We start from the raw sequence: 24376 nt of genomic DNA, 5'->3' as shown, positions 1-24376 counted from the left end.
TGCCTGTGCTGAGTATTAGTGCATAGGAAATGTTGTGTTTCAAATTAATTTGCTAAAAGTGGCACAAACAGTAGTCATAGAGGATGGAATGATGGGGTCAAAGTGGGTAGTGGAGAATAAGAGTAATGAGGGGTAAAACAATTAGTATCTTGGGATGAGGCAGGAATGGAAATGGATCATAGGGAGGTGGCTTATAGGAAATGTGGGAGGAGTTAAAAGAGTGAAAGAGATCACCTCTGAATCTGGCCCAACAACATCTGTTGATAATTGGATGGAGGGGAGGGATCGAATGATTGAAGTTTGGGATATCAAAACATGATTAGTTGCAGAAGGCATAGTTTTAGCACTATATGATTTAACACAGCCAGCAATAATTGTAAATGATAGAAGAATAAAACAAAGTATAAAATTTTTCATGCCCAGGCCAGTATCCAAATGAAGAAATCTAAAAGACTAGCATCAACTGTTACTTTCTAAAACAGTTCAGTCAGTGAAGAAATATCATGTGATGAATCCAGAATGTAAGTGTAGCATTGAAAAACAATGACAGCACAAGTGAGCCCATGAAGCTAATTAACATATCTAATAGAGTTCTGTTTTGAAGACCCACAGTGCTTATAACAGTTTCTGATAACATTAGGTCTAATGCACTGGCTTTAGAATTGGCAGTATCTTCCATAGCCATGGCAAGTTTGTTTCCTCACCCATCAGAATAATGGCAGCTAATGGGAAAACAATTCTGAGTCCAATGACCTACTTAGGTAGTGGTTCAGGCTTCCCATTTTCTTCTGTAACAGGATGGCTGTGGACATTTTCTGAGAATTAAATCATTAGATAACGTGTGAAATTGTTTTTCTTGATAGGAATACAAACTGTCTTACAATAGGGAGAACGGGGTCAAGAACACTTTGAGACTGCTATATAAAGGACAAACTAATCAGGAGAATTTTCAAAATACCAATGTTACATTTGACTTGACTCATTGTAATGAACATGAAAATACTGTACATCTGTTATCACAACATATAGATATGAAATGTGGTAAAATGCTTAGAATATCCTTTTGGCCTTGAATTAAAAACACACGCACACATACTATGTGTGTTTTGTGTGTGTGTATATAAAACATTTATAAATTTCCAAAAAAAAAAATAAACTCTTTAAATTATGCATTTTGCTTATTTTAATTTCATGTGCACAATATTTCTTCTTTTTAATTCAACAGAATACATTGCTTGTTTTGATAATTGTTTTGTATTTGAAAGTTTTTTCAAATTCCAGCAGCTTCTACTTTTTATTTTGAGACATATTCAGCTCCCCATTAATCTCCGTTGATTGCTGAGTTTTAATTCCACTTTTATGTATATGGCCAAGATTGGGCCATAGTGTGTGTTGTATTCTATATTTAATTTAAACTCATTTTTTACAACATAATTTAGATTTAACATATTTCATTTTGAAAAGGCTTAACTAATTTTTTTTTTTAAATTGACAAATTAAGGGGAGAAAGAGAGCAGGCTTGATCTATGCCTAATCTATCCTCTCAATCTTTATAATTATAACTATCAACGTAATAATAAGCTGCATGGCAACAACTCTTGGGGAAATAGGAAATTAAGACCTAAACTATCTCACTTCCAGTTAAGACTATAAAATGACATCAAAAACTCAGAATCAGTGTCTCCATGATGGGACAGTTAACTTCGTAAGCTGGAATGTTAAAGGCCTGAATCACGAATTAAAGAGAAAGAAAGTACTTTCTCACCTAACAGGTCTAAATGCTAAAATAGTATTTTTACAAGAAACCCACTTACTAAGCAAGGATCAGTTCCGGCTGCAAAAGACTGGACTGGCCAAATGTTCCATTCTAGTTTTACAAAGAAAACTAGAGGTGTGGGAATTCTCATACATAGAACAGTACCATTTGTAGCATCAGATGTAGTATTGAATCCTGAAGGGAGATATGTAATGGTCATGGGAGACTTATCTAACTGTAAAATGATTTTGATAAATGTTTATGCACCTAATGTTGATGATAAGGAATTTATACAAAATTTATTTGCATCCATTCCCAATCTGAACACTCATAAAGTTATAATGGCTGGGGACTTTAATTGTGTTCTAAATCCACTTTTAGATAGGACTTCCTCCACAGGAGGAACGTCATCTAACACCGCAAAGATAATTACAAAGTTTATAACTGATCACAACTTATCAGATCCCTGGAGGTTTTTAAACCCAAATTCAAGAACATATTCTTTCTACTCACCAGTACATCATTGCTACTCAAGGATTGATTACTTCTTTATAGACAATAACTTCTTGCCTAAGATTAAATCTTGTAAATACGATGCTATTGTTATTTCAGACCATGCACCTATGATCTTGGAGCTGAAATTACTAAGCCCCATACACTCACCCCAGATGGCCTCAACCGCTTCTATTAGCTGACGAGAATTGTACTGAATTTATATCCAAACAAATCAAATTCTTTCTAGAGACAAATACATCCCCTGAGATCTCTGCAGGAATACTCTGGGAAACTCTTAAGGCCTTCTTAAGAGGACAGATTATCTCATATCTTTCCCACAGAAATAAATCCGAAGCAAGAAAGTAGCAGAGATAAAAGCGAAATTACTAAAATAGATGAAGAACATGCCAGACTACCAAGCGAGACTCTACATAGAGGAGGCAGGCTCTACATTCAGAATTAAACCTCTTGACAACTAAAGAAACTGAACAACTAATTTACAAATCCAGACATCATTATTATGAACATGGAGAGAAAGCTAATAAGCTTTTAGCTCAACAAATTCACAAGCAAGAAGTGCAACAATCTCGTAATCACTAACACTAACGGAGATAAAATCATCGAACACAAAAATATAATGCACACTTTCAGAGACTACTATAAATCCCTATATACTACTGAGTTTAAAGAAGACAATATACAATCTAATGCATTTCTGGATACATTACAGATACCACAAATTGACGCTTTTAGTGTGGAGGAACTTGATAAACCTCTGCATTATCAGAATTACTAGATGCTATAAAGTCACTCCAAGGTGGAAAAGCAGCAGGCCCTGATGGCTACCCTGCAGAGTTTTACAAGAAATTCTCCGCTCAGCTAGCTCCCTCCTATTAGCAACATTTACAGAAGCCAGAGATAACCAATCTCTTCCACAAACCTTTCGCCAAGCACTAATCACTGTCTTTCCAAAACAAAATAAGGACTTATTACAATGTGCATCATACAGACCAATTTCACTTCTGAATAACGACGTTAAAATACTCTCTAAAATCATAGCTAGAAGGATGGAGAAAGTGCTCCCTCGTAATATCACAAGACCAAACTGGATTTATTAGGGGCCGACACTTATCTTCAAATCTTCGACGCCTGTTTAATGTAATATACTCACCAACTAAATCAAACACCCCAGAAATATTATTATCATTGGATGCAGAAAAGCATTCGACATGATTGAATGGAAATACCTTTTTACTACATTGGAGAAGTTTGGGTTTGGGCCGAACATTTGTGCATGGATTAAATTACTGTATACTAACCCAGAAGCTTCAGTTTGCATCAATAACATTTGCTCAGACTACTTTAAACTAGAACGTGGCACAAGACAAGGATGCCCTTGTCACCACTGCTGTTTGCAATTGCCATTGAACCACTGGCAATACATTGTCGAAATACTGATCAGATAAAGGGGATTAGCAGAGAAGGACTGGAACAGAAAATCTCATTATATGCAGATGACATGGTACTGTATATATGGACCCAGAAAATTCTGTGCCTGCAGTCTTAGCAGCACTCACAGAATTTCAAAAGATCTCTGGTCTCAGAATTAATCTGAATAAAAGTGTACTCTTTCCAGTGAATTCTCAAGCATATAATATTAGATTAGACACCCTACCTTTTATCATTGCAGAACAGTTTAAATACCTAGGGGTAAACATCACAAGTAAACATAAAGCTCTTTATCAACAAAATTTCGTCTTCTGCATGGAAAAAATTAAACAAGACTTGCATAGATGGTCAACCCTTCATCTCACACTAGCTGGAAGAATTAACACTGTTAAGATGAATATTCTTCCTAAGCTCCTTTTTATTTCAAAACATCCCAATATACATTAATAAATCATTCTTTAAGCAATTAGATTCAACAATAACCTCATTTATTTGGAATTCAAAACATCCACGCATCAAAAGAGCGACCCTACAAAGACAAAAGGCAGAAGGTGGCATGGCTCTACCTAACTTCCAGTTTTATTACTGGGCAGCAAATATACAGGCGATAAGAACCTGGACACAAATAGAAGAACATACACAGGCTTGGACCGCAATAGAAGTAAAATCCTGCAGTACATCTTTGTATTCCTTGCTCTGTGCTCCAATAAACACACGTTATCGGCAATACACTAATAACCCAATTGTGCTCCACTCACTTAGAATCTGGAACCAATGTAGAAAGCATTTTAAGACGGAGAAGCTTCTATCTGTGGCACCCTGCAAGAGAACCACCTCTTTCAACCTTCACAAACATATGCAGTTTTAATATCTGGAAAAATTTGGAATTAACTTGCTTAGAGATCTTTATATAGACAACGTCTTTGCATCCTATGAACAATTACATTCCAAATTTAACATTCCAGCTACACATTTCTTTCACTATCTTCAAATCAGGAACTTTGTTAAACAGAACCTTCCAGATTTTCCTCATCTTGCACCCTCATCCATGCTGGAAAAATATTGCTCAATTTCAAGGATTAGACTCCATCTCTACAATATATAAAATCATTTTACAATCCCTTCCTTTCAAAGATCCAAGAGGACACTGGGAAAAAAATCTCTCAATTAATATATCAGAAAAGGAGTGGAAAGTAGCAATGCAGAGAATTCACTCGAGCTCCATATGCGCAAAGCATACAATTATACAACTCAAAATTATATATCGAGCACATCTGTCTCGACTAAAACTCTCCAAAATGTTTCCAGGGCATGATCCAACCTGCGAACGTTGCAACCAAGCCCCAGCCTCACTGGGTCACATGTTCTGGGCCTGCACCAAATTAACATTATTCTGGACAAAACTTTTTAATTACCTTTCAGGCAGCCTTGGACTCACAATCCCTCCTAACCCATTAACAGCTGTGTTTGGGGTTCTTCCAGAGGGCTTAAAGTGGAGAAAGACAAACAAATTGTGATTGCATTCACTACACTGTTGGCACGCAGACTTATTCTGATAAACTGGAAGAACCCAAACTCTCCTCTTTTAAGTCAGTGGGAAACTGATGTGTTATATTATTTGAAATTGGAAAAATCAAATACTCAGTTAGAGGATCTGTACAGACTTTTTCAAAACATGGCAGGATCTAATCAGTAATATTTTAAAATAAGTTTATAAAGCACAGAGAATTTATTAATTTAGGTATGTTTACAAGCCTTAAATTTTACACGTTTGGCTTGCTCTCTCTCAGGGTGGGGATCGATCTGTTCTTAACTCAATTTTTCTTTTTGTAAAAACTTGATTGCTTTGTATGGATTGTAATAAAATTAATAAAAAAAAAAATTTGACAGATTTTTAAACATTAGCCCAGTACAACGCCCTGTATAATGCTTGGATTCTTTAGGAAGATAATGTGCAACCACCAAGATGGTACAAGAGGAAGAGGCTTTATCTCTTTCCAGAAACCAGGAATTGTTTGCCAAAAGTACCATCATGTTAATAAAATTTAAATATCAATACAATTTAAAATTTAAATAAATTTTAATGAAGATTGTTGTACCCAAAGACAGAAATGTACTTTATCCCACATATGAATTGAGTCTTTTATTGCTTTGTTAACGCTTCCATAATTAACCAATGAACTTTCAATTACAGAGAAAGAAATTGTAAGACCTAAATAATGGAATGATCTGATCACAGGTATATTCTAGGGCAGTTGGCATTTTTTCTTGAGACAAAAAACCATAGGCACATGAAATAAATTACAAGTGGTATGGTAGAAAGTAGGAACCTTTAGATCTCAACTCAGTGTTATCTTGTAGAGTCTAGCTGAGGTAGTTTTTTTAGTTGAATGACCTATTTCAGTGAAGATTGTTCTAATGTACTTTAAAAAGTTAACTGGCATCATTCTTTTCTTCATTGTCAGATTTTAAACTTCTGTTCTTTTGTGGCTGTTGACCCTCATCCAATTAGGTTAGTATGATTTTTCAAAAACATTCATATTAATTTGCTTTAATCTGCATATTCCCTGTTAGTAAAGTTATTCATTTATTTTCCTGTATAATTGATGTTTCTTGTGAAAACCCTATGCTATTAAACTTTTATGCACCAGGCTTAATTTGGTGGTTTAAACATTCATGTTGTGTTCTTTACACTTGTACCATATATTTCTTTAGCATTGCTGTATGTCAGTAGTTTGTTTCTTATAAACCTTATATGACTAGCCTTTTAAAGCCTTATAAAAGTAAGTGTGAGTTTGCTTTGTTATGGGTGCCATTCAGTCCACAGTTGATCATTTTTTTGTGACTGATGCCACCCAGTAGTGATGAATTTGCTTAATTTATGTTTTATTTTCATTTCATTGAATGCTGAAAGTAATGAAGTACAATTACCTTTTTAGTGTACGTATCTACATTTTTCCCTTATCTCAACTTTACTTAAATAGATTTAACTGTGAATATTTTTTACTTTTACCAAACTTTGTCTTACAGCAAATATATTTATATAAAAATATATTTTTACTCCTCTACATTTCTACATGGCATTGCATTACATTGTACAGTAACATTTCTGTTTGTAATTTGGAGATAGTGATGGACATTTCATAAATGATTATTTTTGAATGATTCTACAGTGAACCATGGTAATCAATTACATGAGCCTGATTTAATCAATTCAGTAGAGGTCAACAGCTGAAGAGCATATGTGATGCTGTCTGTTCTTTCATTTAGATGTCTATGCCTCATTGTGAAGGTACCACCCATCTGATTTGTGATTCTTTCTAGTTAGAGCTAAAACATCATTGGCAAATGAGAACTCTGTTATTGATAATTTTCTCATCCAATATACTAATACAATACATTTTATTAGAACATATTATTTGTTTTGTACTGTTTATTTGAATAGTTTTAAACAGAATATAATATAATATTTTTGATGTCAAAAGCCAGCCCTTCTTTTTCTGACACATTTGCATCCCCCAAATGCGTGTGCGTGTGTGTGTGTGTGTGTGTATATATATATATATATATATATATATATATATATATATATTAATGCATGTGTTTTACCTAATAAAAATTAACTGAAAAAACTGCTGTTTAGAAAATAAATGTACAATATGCCGTTTTTCTTGAACTATAATAACTGGTATTTTGAGAGTCACACACTTAGAGCGCAGGGCAAAACTGAGACAAAAAAATCTGTGCAACTACAAAAGCATTCACATTCAGTTATTATGGAGGATTTACCTTACCTTAAATATTTAAACTTTATTGAGTGTGTTTATTTCACACACACCCTTTTTTGTCTGCCCTGATTTGGAGGATATGACATCAGCTAAAGTTCACTTTAGGGACCCTTCCAGATGGCTTATTTAAAAAGTAAGTCTGGTGGTTTATTAATTGGCTTTATACTAAGCAATAATATGCATTAGTAGGCTGAATTATTTATTTATTTTTTAATATATTTTTGTGTTTGTTGTATTTTATGATATTGTGTGCAGTGTATTGGTAATTATTTTTTTTCAGCCTCAACTCTGTAATGAACAAAAAAAGTCAAATTGACACAACATAAAGTTTTAAAGTTTATGGAGGTTTGTGTTTTTTTTTCTTTCTTTCTGCTTTATGGCCTGTATCTTATTTGTTATTGACATGTGACATTCATAACAGTAGTAGTGAGGGGATTGTGGGAGAGGCCTTATGAATTTGGGCAATTTGGGGCCCATGGAGGTCTTAATCCAGTTTTGTCAGTAGTTTAATCTGCATCATTCTTAATAAAAATGGCACAGCCTTCACTATTTTTGTATTTAACACAATATGCATTCAGTAGGCATATCAATGCCTTATTATACTCTTATATCAGGGAATATACTAAACAAGTATTTTTGCTTAATATTTTATGGAAATTCATTTACTGTAGTACATTTTTGTTTGTTTGTACTTTCACTTAAGTAAATTGTTTGAGTACTTCCATTACTGACTCATATTTATAATGTTAAGACTGTGTTAAATTTTAAGCCTTAAGCTCAATGAAAGCAAAGTGATGTGCTTCATCATTGCATCAGTAACAATACTATAAACTTCTCATAACATTTTGTAGACATCTAAGATACATCATATAGAGGAGCAATAGTAGAAATATTGTGGTTGCTTCGATAATTGTCTCAGATTCTTTAAATGTTTTGGAGTAAATTAATAGCTTGTTTTTCATGCTAATAGCATGCCATAATGTTGAGTTTCAACAGCTTTTTACTGAAAGTTTAAATAATCCTTTGAGAGCAATAAAACTGTATCAATTTAAATTAATCCAGAAAACATTAGGTCTTTTTTTGAGGTTAGAGCTGTTTATTCTATTTGTTATTAGTATCATATTTTGGCACATGCAAAGAATTATATGAATAATGAACAGGCTGAAAATAGGTTTTAATTTTCGATCATCATACAGTAAGGGCTTCCACAGGCAACCAATATTAGTCAGTAAGGGTACAGCCATTTCATTCAACATTTACAACATGTTGTTTTCTCCGTGTTTTAAGCTAAATAACGTCAATCTGTACACTCTATGATGATTCTTTCAAAGGTCAGCTTGGTATTGCTCATCACATTAAACCTGTTCTTTTTATGAATGTAAACAAATGAAGTAATGGTTTAATGCTTTTTAATTAAGAGTTCAGTTTTTTTTTATTTATAATTAATATTAAGATTATACCTAGTAGCTTTTTTGCTAAAAAGGAAAGAGTTGTAGAAACTGCTGATTTTTGTTTCAACCAAAACTATTTTTTCTTTTGGGGTAATTTTAGGTTTCTTGCTTTTTCTGATTTCACATTTAATGACTTGTTCTAGCTACCTGCCAACTTAAACAATGACATGCAGATCACAAGGAATCCAGTTGCTGAAACTGCTAACCTTGGCCCCATTTTCATCTGTATGATCATCATAAACTATCTGTTTCAGTAAACTAGAAATTATAGAAATAATTTCTACATTTAAAAGCTCATGGATTGTGAAGTCCTTATTGTCATATGTACAGACAACAGCACAATTCTTGTTCGGAATTTTCTAAACAAAATGCAACTTGCCATTATTCTTCAGTGCCATGATTAGAGAGTATAACAACCTAATGTATGCTTATTGTTGGTTATTCTTTCATAGTGTGTCTGTTGTGTATTCATTGAAATGTCAAGTGATTTCAGTTAATTAGGGTAATATTCCATTAAGGTAATACTAACCTAATTACAAGGCCACATTGTTTAATACTAGATAATTTGATTCAGAACCCCAGTTATTTTCCAAGGCATACCAATGTCTTGCCATATCTTAGCAAGATATGTATCTGACAGCAGTACGATCAATAAGAGTAACTGATCCAAAAAAATACCCTGTATCCTGATGTATTTGTTAGGTCAGTTAAAATAATTTATTTGTTTTGTGAACCGAAACTGAAATAATATCAAATAGTTATTCTCTATGCTTTTTATTTTTTAATGGTATGCCACTACATTTGATTTCATGGCACCAGCATCTGGTGTGTATCCTGCTGATCTCCTTCTTTTGATGGCAGTTAGTTGTGCAGTAATTGATGTTTCTAATATTTCCCTAACATCATTTATGACTCTCCTCTAGTCTACAAACATCTGATACCAGAAAATAAAAATTTTAACATGTATAATGTGGCAAAATGAGAGTACTTACAATCCACTGAATTAAATGATCTTTAATTAACTTCAAGTTAAGAATGTGTATTATATTATTTAATAAAAAATGACTGGAGCTTAATCCTCCTTCTTCTATCTTAACATCTTTGCAAATGCTTGACTGCAACAATAAAGTATCACTGCAAATGTTAACAAGCATAAAAGTTTAGAGAGTAGGCTCTAAATGAGCCCTCTTTGAGTTGAATGTATGCAGTCTTTGTTTAAGACTGACTTGGGAGGCTTTTGTTGCTGAAATTGTTCTGAGCTTCAAGTATAGACTGATGCTCCAGCCTTTCATATCAGGCACTCTTTTTAGGAAGAAGTACGTTTTTGAAAATGTATGTCAAGTTTTAGAGTTCAGGTAAGTGAGTATTTTGTATGATCTTAATTTGTGCTGGAAATTTGGTGGTAATTTTATTTTAAATGATGAACTAGTGTATTGCAGATAGTATATGAAAGAAAAATGGAGAAAATCTTCTTTGAACTAGGTATCATTTCCAGATGTAAAAATTGGGTACATTATGTCTTCTGAGTATTGTCTTTCTTGGAGTTTCAAGACAAATGTTATTGAAAATATAGGTAAGAACAGAAGAAAGGATGACTGTGCACTTAAAGAAGTAGTGATCTTTCTCTTGATGATGGGTTCTCTCTGAATGCACCACCAACGGCAATGTGTGCCTACATTCATTTTGAGCTTTACATTGTGAGATTACCCCAGCCATTTTTAGAAAATACTTTTATTGTATGATGAAAATGTACTTCATGGGGAAACTTACAGTATTTATTTGTCTTTTTTGACTTTGTGATAGGAGGGGCAGAATAATCCTGAAAATCAGAATAATACCAAGGAAGTCAAACATCTTCAGAAATGGTTCCTTCATTAACAAAATAAAGCAGAAAGATAGAGAGAGACAGAAGCAGAAACACAGGGAACCAAGTTACTTAAACTATTCTATATTTCAGTAATTATTTACCGCACTGATGCAGATATTTCTGATCATAAAATAGGTCATTACGATAGCAGTTGATGATAAGAATTTATAATTAATTGCAGAATTACAGTATTTGAGGGCTCCTCTAGAGTGCCTCTTTCTCTTGCACAATTTGGCTCAAAAACTAATCCTCATATTGTCTTCTTGTAACTGGCTTCGAGTTTGATATTTATAATGAGGGCAGGTTATTTTTTTCTGTCAGATGGGGTGGATTGCTTACTTGACAAGTAAACTAGCACCAAGCACCTTTTCACCAGCTGAGCCTTCACCTCAGACTCTACTTCTAACAATATTAGAGGCTTTATGTGCAAGGACAGTTGTACACGGCAGCCTCTTAGCTAACTATGTATCAAAAAATCCCACTTCTCCAAATTAAAAAACTATTTGTTACCCCATAGAAATTGGGAAGGTGAGTAGTGGTCAGTTACTGGTTTATCATATCCTAGAATATAAGCTGGTCCTAGCATCCTCAACTGATGTATTGAATTCAGTTGTCGGGTAGCTCTTGCAATTTGTTTGACTTTTTTGCCTCACTGTTTGTCTGAGATGCTCCTAGTGTTTCCCCGGTGGTGGGTAAACACTGACTGTTCCTGACAAGGTCTCAGCTCATAACTTCAGTTAATCATCTTTCTAACATTGTAAATTCATTATAAGCACTAGACACATAACACTGTGTCATTGCAAACATAGCATCATAGAATTGAAGCAGTTTTTTTTTTTTTTAAGGCTAATCCAATTTTCCTCTCACCTTCCCGTAGACCACCATCCTCTCTAGGCTTATGTCGTACTTTGCTGCTGGGATGGTATTTGAGCTCCTGTTTCAAAAGGATTTAAGAGTTATTTGTGCATATAGATATTTTATAAGTGATTTATGCGAACATTTATGAAATAATCATATGTTCAGATTTACGATAATTCTGTGCAAGCTTTTATAAATGAAGCCCCTGGTTTTTATTTGTGTTGTGCTAATGCTGCCATTCAGCATGATAGTATTATTTTGGACCTGTTTGAGGTAAACAGAGATACTAGTAGACCCTGCTTGAAACACTTAGTAGGCATACAAACTGTGCACAGATCACACATTGGAAACTTGCATCAATTGAGTAGTGAGAAAAGAATTATTGTTATTTATTATCAAGTCTATAATCATACATGCACCCTTATCATACATTATTTCAGTCATGTAATTTAAAAAAAACCATTGATGATTACAGTTATTAGGTAGAAGTTCTTGTCATGCAGGTCGTGACAAGACATTCATCATCATGACATTCATTTTCTGAATTTTTCATTTCAGCATTTTGCAGAGTTGCTGTCTATACCAGCAGCAAGGCATGAGCCATCAGTGGACAGCTTATCACAGTGCACGGGCATATTCATTCATATTCCCCCATTGCTAGTGTAGTTTAGAGTCTCTAGGAACCCTTATTGAACATGCAGACAGTGGAAACCATTTTTAATCTTATATTTATATCTGCATTTGTGTTGCTATGTAAGCAATGTATGTTAACAATGGGGATATGTTAACAAATAAGCACATCTTAACATTAATTTACTTTAAGCCAGTTTATTTTCTAGCATATGCCATAATAATACAAAGACAAAAATAGAAATCCAAAGCATGTTTAGAGTTTGGTGGAAAAACTCAACTATATATACTTTGTAGTTTGGCTTTTAAATTACACAATTAAACATAAACATTTTCTGTTGCAATTTATAATTTTGTGTGAGCAAAAATACTGTCCTCTTCAGGGTTGATATGGTAAATAATACTACCTGAGGGATGCTGCATTTTTGCTATTCCAAACCTGATATGTATCCTAACCAGGCATGTGTTGATACAATAAATCATACAAGCAATACACATTGTAGCATGTCATAATGAGCGTCATAATGTAAAAGTCTTGTAATGCACTACAGTCTTAGAAACAATGGGCAAAATAATAAATACTGTAAATAATAATCTTTTTTTGGCGAAAATGTGAAAAAATAAAAGTTAACATAAATCAACAAAATACACAAAATAGGCAACAATGAAAATACAGTATATCAATTTTTTTACCAATTTTATGTAAACCAAATATACATTATTACTGAGTTTTGCAATAGCAACATTTAATACAAAATGAAATTTTCACTCACCCCATAGGCTCCTATAAATACCTTGTGTGACCACTAGGAGGTGACTGAGAGCGCCAAACTACAGACACAGCAATAAATCATACGTTGAGGTGAAAATGAGAGATGTATTCAATAAAAGCACTTTTCCCAAATCCTCTGTCCAATAAGGAGCCACTGTAAATCAAAATAATAAGCAAACCTTCCTGCTTTCTTCAGTTGAGTGTTGCCTTCCTTCCTTCCAGCTCTGAATCAACTGAAGTGAGGCAGTAGATTTCTCATAGGTCAGATCTTGGAAAGCTTCTGTTACCGCACCATGTCTTCTAGGAAGTACTTCCAGGCCATAGAAAAAGTAGGAAGGTTTTCCCCTGATAGTACCCTCTAACAAAACTCAGGAACCCTGCCAGGGCTGCACCTCCAGACTCCAGCTCCCAAGCATCCCTGCAGGTGTCCTGACTTGGTAATGTGGATGAAAATTATTAATATTTTTTTAAACATTAAAAAGGACACACTCTGTTTTGCTTAATGATGATCAGGTAGATTCTAACGGATGAAAAGAGCATTTGGGCCAATGAGAGGAAGGGATATGGAATTCGAGCCACTGTAGCTACCCACTTGTACACCCCCCTGCTGTGTCATTTTTTTTTTTAAAGTAGTCCCATTGGTAAGCGTTAATTAATTTCTTTTCATCTTGTGATGTTTTAAGAGGTCTAACTTTTGCAATGTTCCTAATGGAAAAATACAATCCTGGTAATACGCTTAATATTAAAGTCCATGATTACACCCAAATTCTTTACTTCCCCTTTTACTTTTAGTGTTAAGGGTTTAAGTTTATTTCCAATTCTCTAATAATTTCCAATTTTACCAGTTAACCTGAGTTAAACATTCATATTCTTATGAGTGAGCAGTATTTTAACCCCTACTTGCTTCTTATCCTGTTTTTGTCCATTCTGCATCTGTTAAAGTCATGAAAGCTGAGTCAATGCATGAGAGACATACAGGTCTATAAGTCTTGGCTTCTTTCTGAATGTATGAGATAAGAAGTCAAGTAAAATGACACCTTTTATTGGATGACTGAACAGATTACAATATGCAATCTTTCGAGACAGCCCAGGCCTCTTCTTCAGGCAAGCAGTAGTAAAGAAACTGCAGTTCCCCATGTTTATATATAGTATACACTAGGAAAGAAACAAAACCTTTAAGTGGTCCATCTTCAATGTCAAAAATCAACCGACCTCCCGAGTCTGGCAGGAGACGTATAGTTAAGATCTTTTCATAACACAATTGTTCAAAAATGTGTTGAAGTTTTTGATGCGTTTTTCTTACAATCTGGATCTGTATTCAAATCTTCTGGGTCAGTCAAAGAGATGTAAACAATCCTCATATCTGGTGTGAAAGACGCTATATAGCACCCTACCCAGCACAGACTTATGCAGAGGCACGTGTAAAAATCACACAGACTTTTATTTTTCTTCACCCGTGGGCGCATGTCTTCCCCGTGACCCACAGGCAATACACAGTCCCAAAAGCACTTTACACAATTCCACAAACAACTCTCCACCTTACACCACCACTCCTCCCAGGCAACCTCGTCCTCTTCCTCCCGATTCTGACCCCTTAGTGGTGGAGGGTGGCCTGTTTTATAGCCCACCCGGAAGTGTTCCAGGTGCTTGACCACCTGGTCTCAATTGCACCTCTGGGTGGGGCTGATGACTCGTCCAGCCAGGTTGTTTAATCTCGGCAGCACCCCCTAGCGGCCATCCCAGCTCCCACCTAGGTTATGGAGGACTCCATGTCCCATGGAGCCATGCGGGAGACTGGGGAATCAACATTGGCCAGGGAGGCTGCCACCAAGCGTCCCGGGGGAGGTATTGAGCTGACCATGATGGCTCCCCCGAAACATATGCAGCAGGGGCGTCCCGGCCGTCCATCACACTGGTCATAAAACTCTTCTCTCTATTTAAACCGTGTTGTAATTTGCTAAATGTTTAACTTCCCATTCCTTTCTCTTCTGCTGTGTCTGAAAGTTTCCCATAAGCACTATGACTTTAAAGTCCTTCTCACGTTGTCCAGAGCTACTGAACAACAACAACAACATTTATTTATATAGCACATTTTCATACAAACAGTAGCTCAAAGTGCTTTACATATTAAAGAATAGAAAAATGAAAGACACAATTATAAAACAAAATAAATCAACATTAATTAACATCGAATAAGAGTAAGATTCAATGGCCAGGGGGGACAGAAAAAACAAAAAAACTTCAGACGGCTGGAGAAAAAATAAAATCTTTTATTTACGTATACTGAAGTGAGCTCCTACAGGAACATCTTTACTGCCATGCTTAATGTGGAACCTGTGTAAATTTTTTCTTTGGCAGAGTGTTTGTTCAGTTTCTTCCGCATAGAGTGCAGTGTTGGGACATTTTGTACACTGACTTAGGTAGACTACATTAGATGATCCACAGGTAAGTTATCTCTTTATGCGATGTTCTTGGTAGTGTGGCATAACTACACAATTTGTATTATAAATGTAACCACACATTTACTTTTCTTCTGTAGACAGGGAGATGTACCATTTTCTGTTGGTTCACTCAAGGAGCTTCGGACAATTAGTTGCTGCAGGTTTAGTGGTTGTCTGTATGCCAGGAGGGGAGGCTGTGGGAATGAACCAAGTTCTTTTATAATTTTGTGAAGTGCTTCAAGATGTGGGTTATAGGTTACAACAAGGGGGATTTGGTTCTTATTGTCTTTGGTTTTATATCCCAAACGGTTGTCTCTGGGTAAGGCAGTAGCTCTTCTTGTTTGAGTGTCCATTGTTTTGGGAGTATATCCTTGTCTAATGAAACCTTGTCCAAGCTCTTGCAAATGTTTATCCCAGTCTGTCAGGTCTAAGCAAATACAAACTTAATGTATTGCTTGGCTGAAAATGTTGGAGCTCCTTATATGCTTAGGATGGAAGCTATCATTTCTCAGGTATGTCCGTCTGTATGTTGTTTTGTTAAAATAGAGGTCGTAAGGGTATTATTTTTCAAGTGAGCAGTAGTGTCAAGGAAGCTGACTCCAATTTTTAAGTAATTAAGGTTCAGCTTTATGTTGAGGTTGGAAGAATTGTGTTCTGAATAGTATTACTGCCTTGAAAACTTGCATATTGTAATCTGTTCAGTTAGTCAGTAAAAGGGGTCATCAATAATGGCTAACACCATGCAACGCTCTTACTATGTCTAAATGTATGGAAAACCATATGCTGTTGTGTCATTTCTTCTTCCTGAAAATACTAAGTACTTATCCAGGCTGTCTATCTTGTCCCCATACTGTGCTTTAGTATTGAATAAAAAGCCTAAAAATTGCTTTATTTTCCATTTCAAAAAGACTAGTAAAATATTTCTGAAATTTGTTTTATTTATAACTTTGTTTTGGTAGTGGTATTAGGTGCTTTTAGAACTTGTTACAGTTTTATTCCAGTAATTTTATACAAACTTCAGTGTTAATCCTTTGTTATCCACTGAAGACCTCAAAAGTATTTCAAGGAAACCAATTTCTCAGATGATATACTGTACAGTGCTGATAAAGCTGTTATCCTTTTGGGACAAACTGTAGAAAATATTAGGTGATATTCCATAAATGCATCTCTATCATATTAAATAGTGTAAAATACTGTAGCTAGCGTATACACAGTTGTGAAAGTGTGCTACAATGGTTTGACTAGGCTGACCATAATTTTGGAGAGTAAAAATTAGACAACCCCCCTCCCCACTGCCAACAACAAAAATGTTATGACAAACCAGTTCTGGTTATTATATTATTACCAGGACATATAATAGTGTCATATAATGGGCATTGTACACTTATCGGCCACTTTATTAGGAACACCTGTTCAATTGCTTTTTAATATAAATATCTAATCAGCCAATCGCATGGCAGCAACTCAATGCATTTATAATAATAATAATAAAAATAATGATAATAATAATGCATTTTATTTATAGGGCTCTTTACATTAGCAGTAAATCTCAAAGTGCAACATAAAAAGATTAAACAAAGGCATGATAAAAACAGAGATAAAACAACAATAATTGTAGCATTCTTGTTAATAAGCTTTCCTATAAAGAAAAGTCTTTAGCTGTGCTGTGTTCTTAGGCTCTCTGGTAGGGCATTCCAGAGCAGTGGAGCAGCGGCTGCAAAGGCTCGGTCTCCCATTGTATGAAGTTTGGCCACAGGGGGGTGAAGGCATTTAGATTTGTAGAAATTGTCAAGTCACCTTCTAAAGTTCACACTGAGCATCAAAATGTGGAAGAAATATGATTTAAGTGACTTTGAACATGGCATGGTTGTTGGTGCCAGACAGGCTGGTCTGAATATTTCAGAAACTGATGATTTACTGGGATTTTCATGCACAACCATCACTAGGGTTTACAGAGAATGGTCTAAAAAAGGGAAAATATCTATTGAGCGGCAGTTCTCTGGGCGAAAATGCCTTGTTGATTGCAGATGTCAGAGGAGAATGCTCTGACTGGTTCATTCTGATAGAAAGGCAACATTAACTCAAATAACCACTTGTTACAACAGATGCATGCACAAGAGCATCCCTGAACACACAACATGTCAAAACCTGAACCAGCAGGAGACCATTCCTGTCAGCTAAGAACAGGTAACTGAGGGTAAAATTTGCATGGGCTAACCAAATTTGGACAATAGAAGATTGGAACAACACTGCCTGATATCAATTTCTGCTTTATATTTGGATGGTAGGGTCATAATTTTGCATCAACAACATGAAAGCATGGATCCATCCTGCCTTGTATTAATGGTACAGGCTAGTGGTGGTGTAATGGTGTGGGGATATTTTCTTGGCTTACTTTGGGCATCTTTTAAATGCCACAGCCTACCTGAGTATTGTTGTGAACCATGTCCATTCCTTTATGACTGCAATGTACACATCTTCTGATGGCTACTTCCAGCAAGATAATGTCAAAAAAGCTCAAATCATCTGATTTCTTGAACATGACAATGAGTTCACTGTACTCAAAGGGCCACCACAGTCACCAGATCTCAATCTAACAGAGCACCTCTGGGATGTAGTGGAACAGGAGATTTGCATCATGAATGTGCAACTGAGAAATCTGCAGCATGTGTATGATGCTATCATGTCAATATGGACCAAAATCTCTGAGGTATGTTTCCTGTAGATCAGGTCAGGTTGGGGAGAATTCACTGGTACAGCACGTTGCCACACCTACCACACAAAGTATGTCTTGTGATCCTGATTGGCCACTCCCCAGGCAGACACGCGATTCAGTCCCACCCTCCAGAAATGACCATCTGTCTGCCACAGCAAGGTATTACGTGGGCATCCCCTTGGGCTGGTCCATCCGCTCGGGATCCACAACAATCATTAACAATTGCAGCAAGCCGGATCACCTCAAGGAATCATGCCACATGGCTGTAGTACACCCCCTCCCAATGCAGGTAATGTGCATCTTTTGGGATTCTGTGAGCAACTGCTCGTTCAACACAAAGTCAAACTCTTCATTCTCTGAAGAGACATAGTACCGAAGGCAATGGAGAGCATCCATGTCTTGTAACCTTATAAAAGAAAAAACAGGAAACATCTCTGAAGCCTTGGATCTTCGTCCTCTTACCAAAGTATCATGAGTGCCACATGCCTCTTTCCAGCGACCTCATGACTCTCCATGCTCTCCCAATCCGTCTACTGACTTCTTAGGAAGAGTCACAAGAGACACGAATCTTCCTGCCAAGGTAAGTAAACTCTTGATGCTGTCAACATTCTCTCCACAGACAGATACACTGGTGATGGTTGTGCCCAAGAGGTCATTAAAGGCCTGGATCTTTTATCGAGGACACTTGCAAGCACATACACTTGGACTCCTTGCTCAGTGTCTTGAGAGCCCCAATTAGAACCTATATTGACACTGAGAAGATCACTGAGTCAACGAGAAAGTTAAGATCAATAAATATTCACCAATAAATACACCACAGCCGGTGGACTGCTCCGGTCACTAGTAGGTGAGCAAGTGATCATGGATGCTATTAACCTACTTAGCGTTAGAACTGAGTACCAATCAGGACGTAAAAGCATTGCTAAAAATGTTAGTCCTGAGTGTTACATTGGGCAGTGGTATAGGTTTGTCTTGCATAAGTATCAGGCCCAATCATTATCTGGGTAACGGTGTAGATGCTCGTCATCTATGCTCATAATGGTGTCAGGAGTGATAACAAGGTGACTTTGTCTTCAGGCAGTGAATTTAAAACGGACAGTGAAATGAAAAGTGATTCTGGTGAACCCGAAAGTGATTCTTACATCATTCGCACATATGTAGTGTGCTCTTCTTCTTATTATTACTAACTAGCAAAATACCCGCGCTTCGCAGCGGCAAAGTACTGCATTAAAATTTTTAAGAAGAAAAGTAAACCTTTTTAAACTGAGGGAAAATATGCCAATAATTATTTGTTAAGGATCTCTTTGTATACCATGTTGTCAGTTCGGCCCTCCGGTTGTAACATGACCAAGCTGTGCGCTGAGCTTACTCTTAAGGCTGCAATGTACAGTTGGCCATGTGAACAGTAATCTTGTCTCAAATCTCACAGCTTGGACTGCTGCTGTCGTAATCGGTTTGAGTTTCATGGTTTGTTTCAATTATGACAGTATTTGCAGGACTTGTTGTGTTGAAGTGACATTTGGCATCTCTCAAGCGTTGTAAGCACACAACCGGTTTCATCGATAAAATCACATCCAGCTTTTGAGAGTTTAAACATTCATAAACATCAAAGTGTCCACTGCTGAAATCGTCACCTGTGAATCTAAGATGTTTAAGAGGCATTGCATTGGCGGTTGTTGAAAGGTGTAAATTATTTGGCCATTTCGGTACACTTGAAAGCAACAACCGAACAATTCAGTGGCAGCCATCAACTCACATGCAGAACCATAGGTGAAGGGCTTAAGCATTTCACTCTTATAGTGCTCCTGTGTAGTATAATTATCTCCTGTACCATCATCAGTCCACACCTTGAACCTGTCCCAGTCATTCAATACATAAGACACAATGTTCCTCCGGATATCAAGAGTGAGACTGATATGGCCGTGCAATATGATCATCTTGATAGACATGGTAATGGGGGTTGGAATGATAAAGGAAATGGGTACCTGAGCAATGTAAAGTAAGTGTAAAATACTTACACAATAAATATAATTGTAATAAACAAACAATAACACAGTGGAGAAGCCGTGGATTAAACAAAAAGGCTGTAGTTATCAGTAGGGAGACGTGAATCCCGTGGCGAAGCAAGGAAGGGAATGTAGAAACCAGAGTGACGGACGGTCTTATATACACTGTGTGCACAAGTATTAGGCAAGTGAGTATTTTGACCATATCATCATTTTTAATGCGTATATTCCAACCAAGGTTATTATAGTTAACGAAAACTAAAATCAAAACTGAAACTATTATTAAAAAAACATTTTCGTAAACTGAAATAAAATAATTAACAAAACCGAAATGAAAAACTAAAACTAAACGAAACTATTAAAGTAGCTGGAAAAACTAACTGAAATAAAATAATAATTTACTAAAATATTTGTAGTTTTCGTTTTTGAATGAATATTCTTGCCGTTAGTCTTTAACCCTTGTAAGTTTAAACTCTAAAACAGAAAGTCATCCACCACGAGCCCGCATATATTCATCCAGTGAACGGCAGCTGGTGAAGGAGGGCAGCAGTTCACACAGCATTTGCGGTGACAGAGCAAGCTGAGTGCAGGAGCATAAAGCATGTGAAATAGAAAGCGATTTGCGTGCCGCCTTTCTTTATGCTTTTTGTGTATCAAGATGTAATTCAAATGGCTGAAATCAGAATGTGCTGGTCAATAAAACGTTTACCATAGAAAAATCACAAATGAGTAACGTTTCAGTTTATTTCTCAGGTGTCTGCTATTTGTTGACAGCAATTCACCTGCCACTTAGCACAGGAGAAATCGTTTTTACTTTCTCATATACGAAGTATACAGAAAGTAAAGTAATCATGAAAAAATTCGACCTTGATATTTTGATGAATCTTGACGTTATAGACTAACAAGTGTCCAACGATACTGTTTTTTGGAATTGCGTGTGTGCGCGTCTCTGTGCGTGTGTAAACACGTTATCTCAAAAACGTAGATAGATGGATGAAATTCGGCATGTGGTTGTTACACCACAATTGTAGATCTGTATTAACTTTTCGGCCAAATCCATCACCCAGAAGTGGTACTTTATCTGAACACATACTCAATTTTTTTATTTATACAGCTGCAGAGTCCGATTTATTCAACTTTACTTTTTTAATAATTGTTCAATATATTATTAATTTGATTTGTTGTTGATGGTAATGTACATAATATTAAAATATAATCATTGTCTTGCAGTTTACTCCTCAAATATCCATCCCCATATCTGAGTATACAAGAAAATCGAGGGGAGACCACTCCTGGATTTTAAAATAAAACGGCGCTGATCGAGAGACTGACTAGGTCTTCATACAAGATCAGCATATTGTTACTGACCAATCACTTTTGCTTTAAAAACATTGTTTAAAACGGCGATACAAACAAAGGTAGGAGTCTGACAAGTAATGAAAAACTACTAGTGGGTTTTTGTATTTATTCCATATTTATTAATTTATCTTTTTTAGTTCATATTCACAACTCAAAATCCCTAATATTGTGAAAGTAATCCATTACCAGAATATTTTAAAATATTTGTCTCCCTTTTTTCAATGTTTTTCTCTCTCTCCCAAAATAGATAGTTGAAATATCATATTCTTTTTGTTTTTAACATCAGCCTTATCATATATATTGCATACCAGGGATTTTTCCTGCCTTGCATCCAAACCTGCCGCGGTAGGCTCCAGGTTTTCTGAAATCCCTCTGGATAAACAGGTTTAGATAATGTATATATTGTTCCTAATCTCAGACGCTGTCTCTGTTGTTTTGTGCCTGTCCATACTCTTATTACCTGCTCTTGCCCTGCTCATTATGGGTTTACTGTTCTTATGGTGGGCTATTCAAGACTCACCACACTTAACCTTGAAACTACATGCTTATTGTTCTTTGTTTCCCTCAATACAGCTAGGTGGGGTCTGCACACTGATTCAAGTCTAAGAGCCCTGTTCTTCCTAAGCCCATGTGATTTTCATGAGAAAATATTTTAAAAATTATAAAACTGTCTAAAATTGTTCATATTCAGTGTCTAGTTTTGATTATGCTTGCTTTTATCAGACAAAAATAAAACCAGATAATAAACCAGGCAGTACAGTAAGCTTCCACTAACATTAAACTCATATCCAAATCTGTTAAGTGTACAGTTTTGTCTGATTGTGACATAAATCTAACTCCATAGGCGCTCCATGCCATAATTACTAAAACTAAAACTGAAACTAATATATATAAAAATAAAATAGAAATGTCTTTGTGAAATAAAAACTAAACTAAAACTAAAAATACATGATGAAGGAAAACTAAAACTAAACTGAATTTCCAAGTAAGGTCAGAAAAAATATAGAAATAAAAACTAACATAAAAAGGCAAAACTATAATAACCTTGATTCCAACTCCAAGCTGTATTAACTTGAATGCTTATTGGATTTAAGCACATCAGGTGATGTGTATTTGTGTAATGAGGGAGGGTGTGGCCTAAGGAGATCAACACCCTATATCAATGTGTGCAGAATTATTAGGCAGCTAGTTTTCCTCAGGCAAAATGGGCCAAAAAAGAGATTTAACTGACTCTGAAAAGTCAAAAATTGTAAAAAGTCTTTCAGAGGGATGCAGCACTTTTGGAATTGCTAAGATATTGGTGTGTGATCACAGAACCATCAAACATTTTGTTGCAAATAGTCAACAGGGTCGCAAGAAACGTGTTGGGAACAAAAGACGCAAATTAGCTGCCCAAAGATTTGAGAAGAATAAAACGTGAAGCTACCAGGAACCCATTATCCTCCAGTACTTTCATATTCCAGAGCTGCAACCTACCTGGAGTGCCCAGAAGTACAAGGTGTTCAGTGCTCAAAGACATGGCCAAGGTAAGGAGGGCTGAAACCCAACCACCACTGAACAAGAAACATAAGTTGAAACGCCAAAACTGGGCCAAGAAATATCTGAAGACAGATTTTTTTCAAAGGTTTTATGGACCGATGAGATGAGAGTGACTCTTGATGGACCAGATGGATGGACCTGTGGATCAGTAATGGGTACAGAGCTCCACTCCAACGTGGAGGTGGGGTACTGGTATGAGCTGGTATTTTTAAAGATAAGCTAGTTGGACCTTTTTGCATTGAAGATGAACTCAAAATCAACTCCCAAACCTACTGCCAGTTTTTCGAAGACACTTTCTTCAAACAGTGATACAGGAAAAAGACCATGATTTTTATGCAGGCCAATGCTCCATCACTTGCATTGAAGTTCTCCACTGCGTGGCCAGCCAGTAAAGGCCTTAAAGATGAAGGAATAATGACATGGCCCCCCTTCCTCATCTGACCTAAACCCTATCGAGAACTTGTGGGCACTTCTTAAACGCTAGATTTACGGGGGAGAAAAACAATACACCTCTCTGAAGAGTGTCTGGGAGGCTGTAGTCACTGCTCCACAAAAAGCTGATCGTCAACAGATCAAGAAACTGACAGACTCCATGAATGGAAAGGCTTATGACTGTTATTGGAAAGAAGGGTGGCTATATTGGTCATTCATTGATTGATTTATTTTTTTGAAATGTCAGAGATGTTTATTTGTAAATTTTGAGGTGTTTGTTTATTATTCTCACTATAACAGATGAAAATAAACAAGTGAGATGGGAAAATTTTCATTTTTCCTTTAGTTGCATAATAAATCTGCACACTAATAGCTGCCTAATAATTGTGCGCACATATGTATTCCCCTGATGATGTTCACACTCACATTTCCGTTGTGAAACATTCAGGTTTCAGGTTTATTAACATTTTGGATTGACTGATAGCACTGTGTTTGTTCCATATTAAAATTAATCCTCAAAAATACAACGTGCCTAATAATTCTGCACTCCCTGTAGGCAGGCAGCCAACAACGTGGGAGGCGTTGGGATGGGGGACCCAACGCTGCCTCACACGGCGACCGAGCTGCAGGCCATGGACGTATAAATGAACGTAAGTAGGATTCAGTTAGCGTTGGGAACCTGTGTACCAAATTTCTTGAAGATGGGCCCATAAGTAATAATGACTGTTGAAAAGTTCAATATGGCGGCCGACAGTGGCATCATACCACGAAATAAGTATGCATTACATTGGTTTCGGTTAGCTCAGGGAAGCCGCCT

General features: G+C 36.2%; 1 protein-coding gene across 1 annotated transcript in view; it reads left to right on the top strand.

The window, feature by feature from the left end:
• Nucleotides 1-24376, top strand: part of LOC120535585 — a 1589095-nt gene that overhangs the window by 299198 nt on the left and 1265521 nt on the right. The window contains exon 3 of the mRNA XM_039763524.1: nucleotides 6166-6212. The gene's annotated coding sequence lies outside the window, so the exon portion shown is untranslated. The remainder of the gene's footprint in view (nucleotides 1-6165; nucleotides 6213-24376) is intronic.

This window comes from Polypterus senegalus, chromosome 9 (assembly GCF_016835505.1).
Source record: "Polypterus senegalus isolate Bchr_013 chromosome 9, ASM1683550v1, whole genome shotgun sequence".
Lineage (NCBI taxonomy): Eukaryota > Metazoa > Chordata > Cladistia > Polypteriformes > Polypteridae > Polypterus > Polypterus senegalus.
The sequence above is the reverse complement of the archived record's forward strand: the minus strand, read 5'-3'. Positions and strand labels throughout refer to the sequence as shown.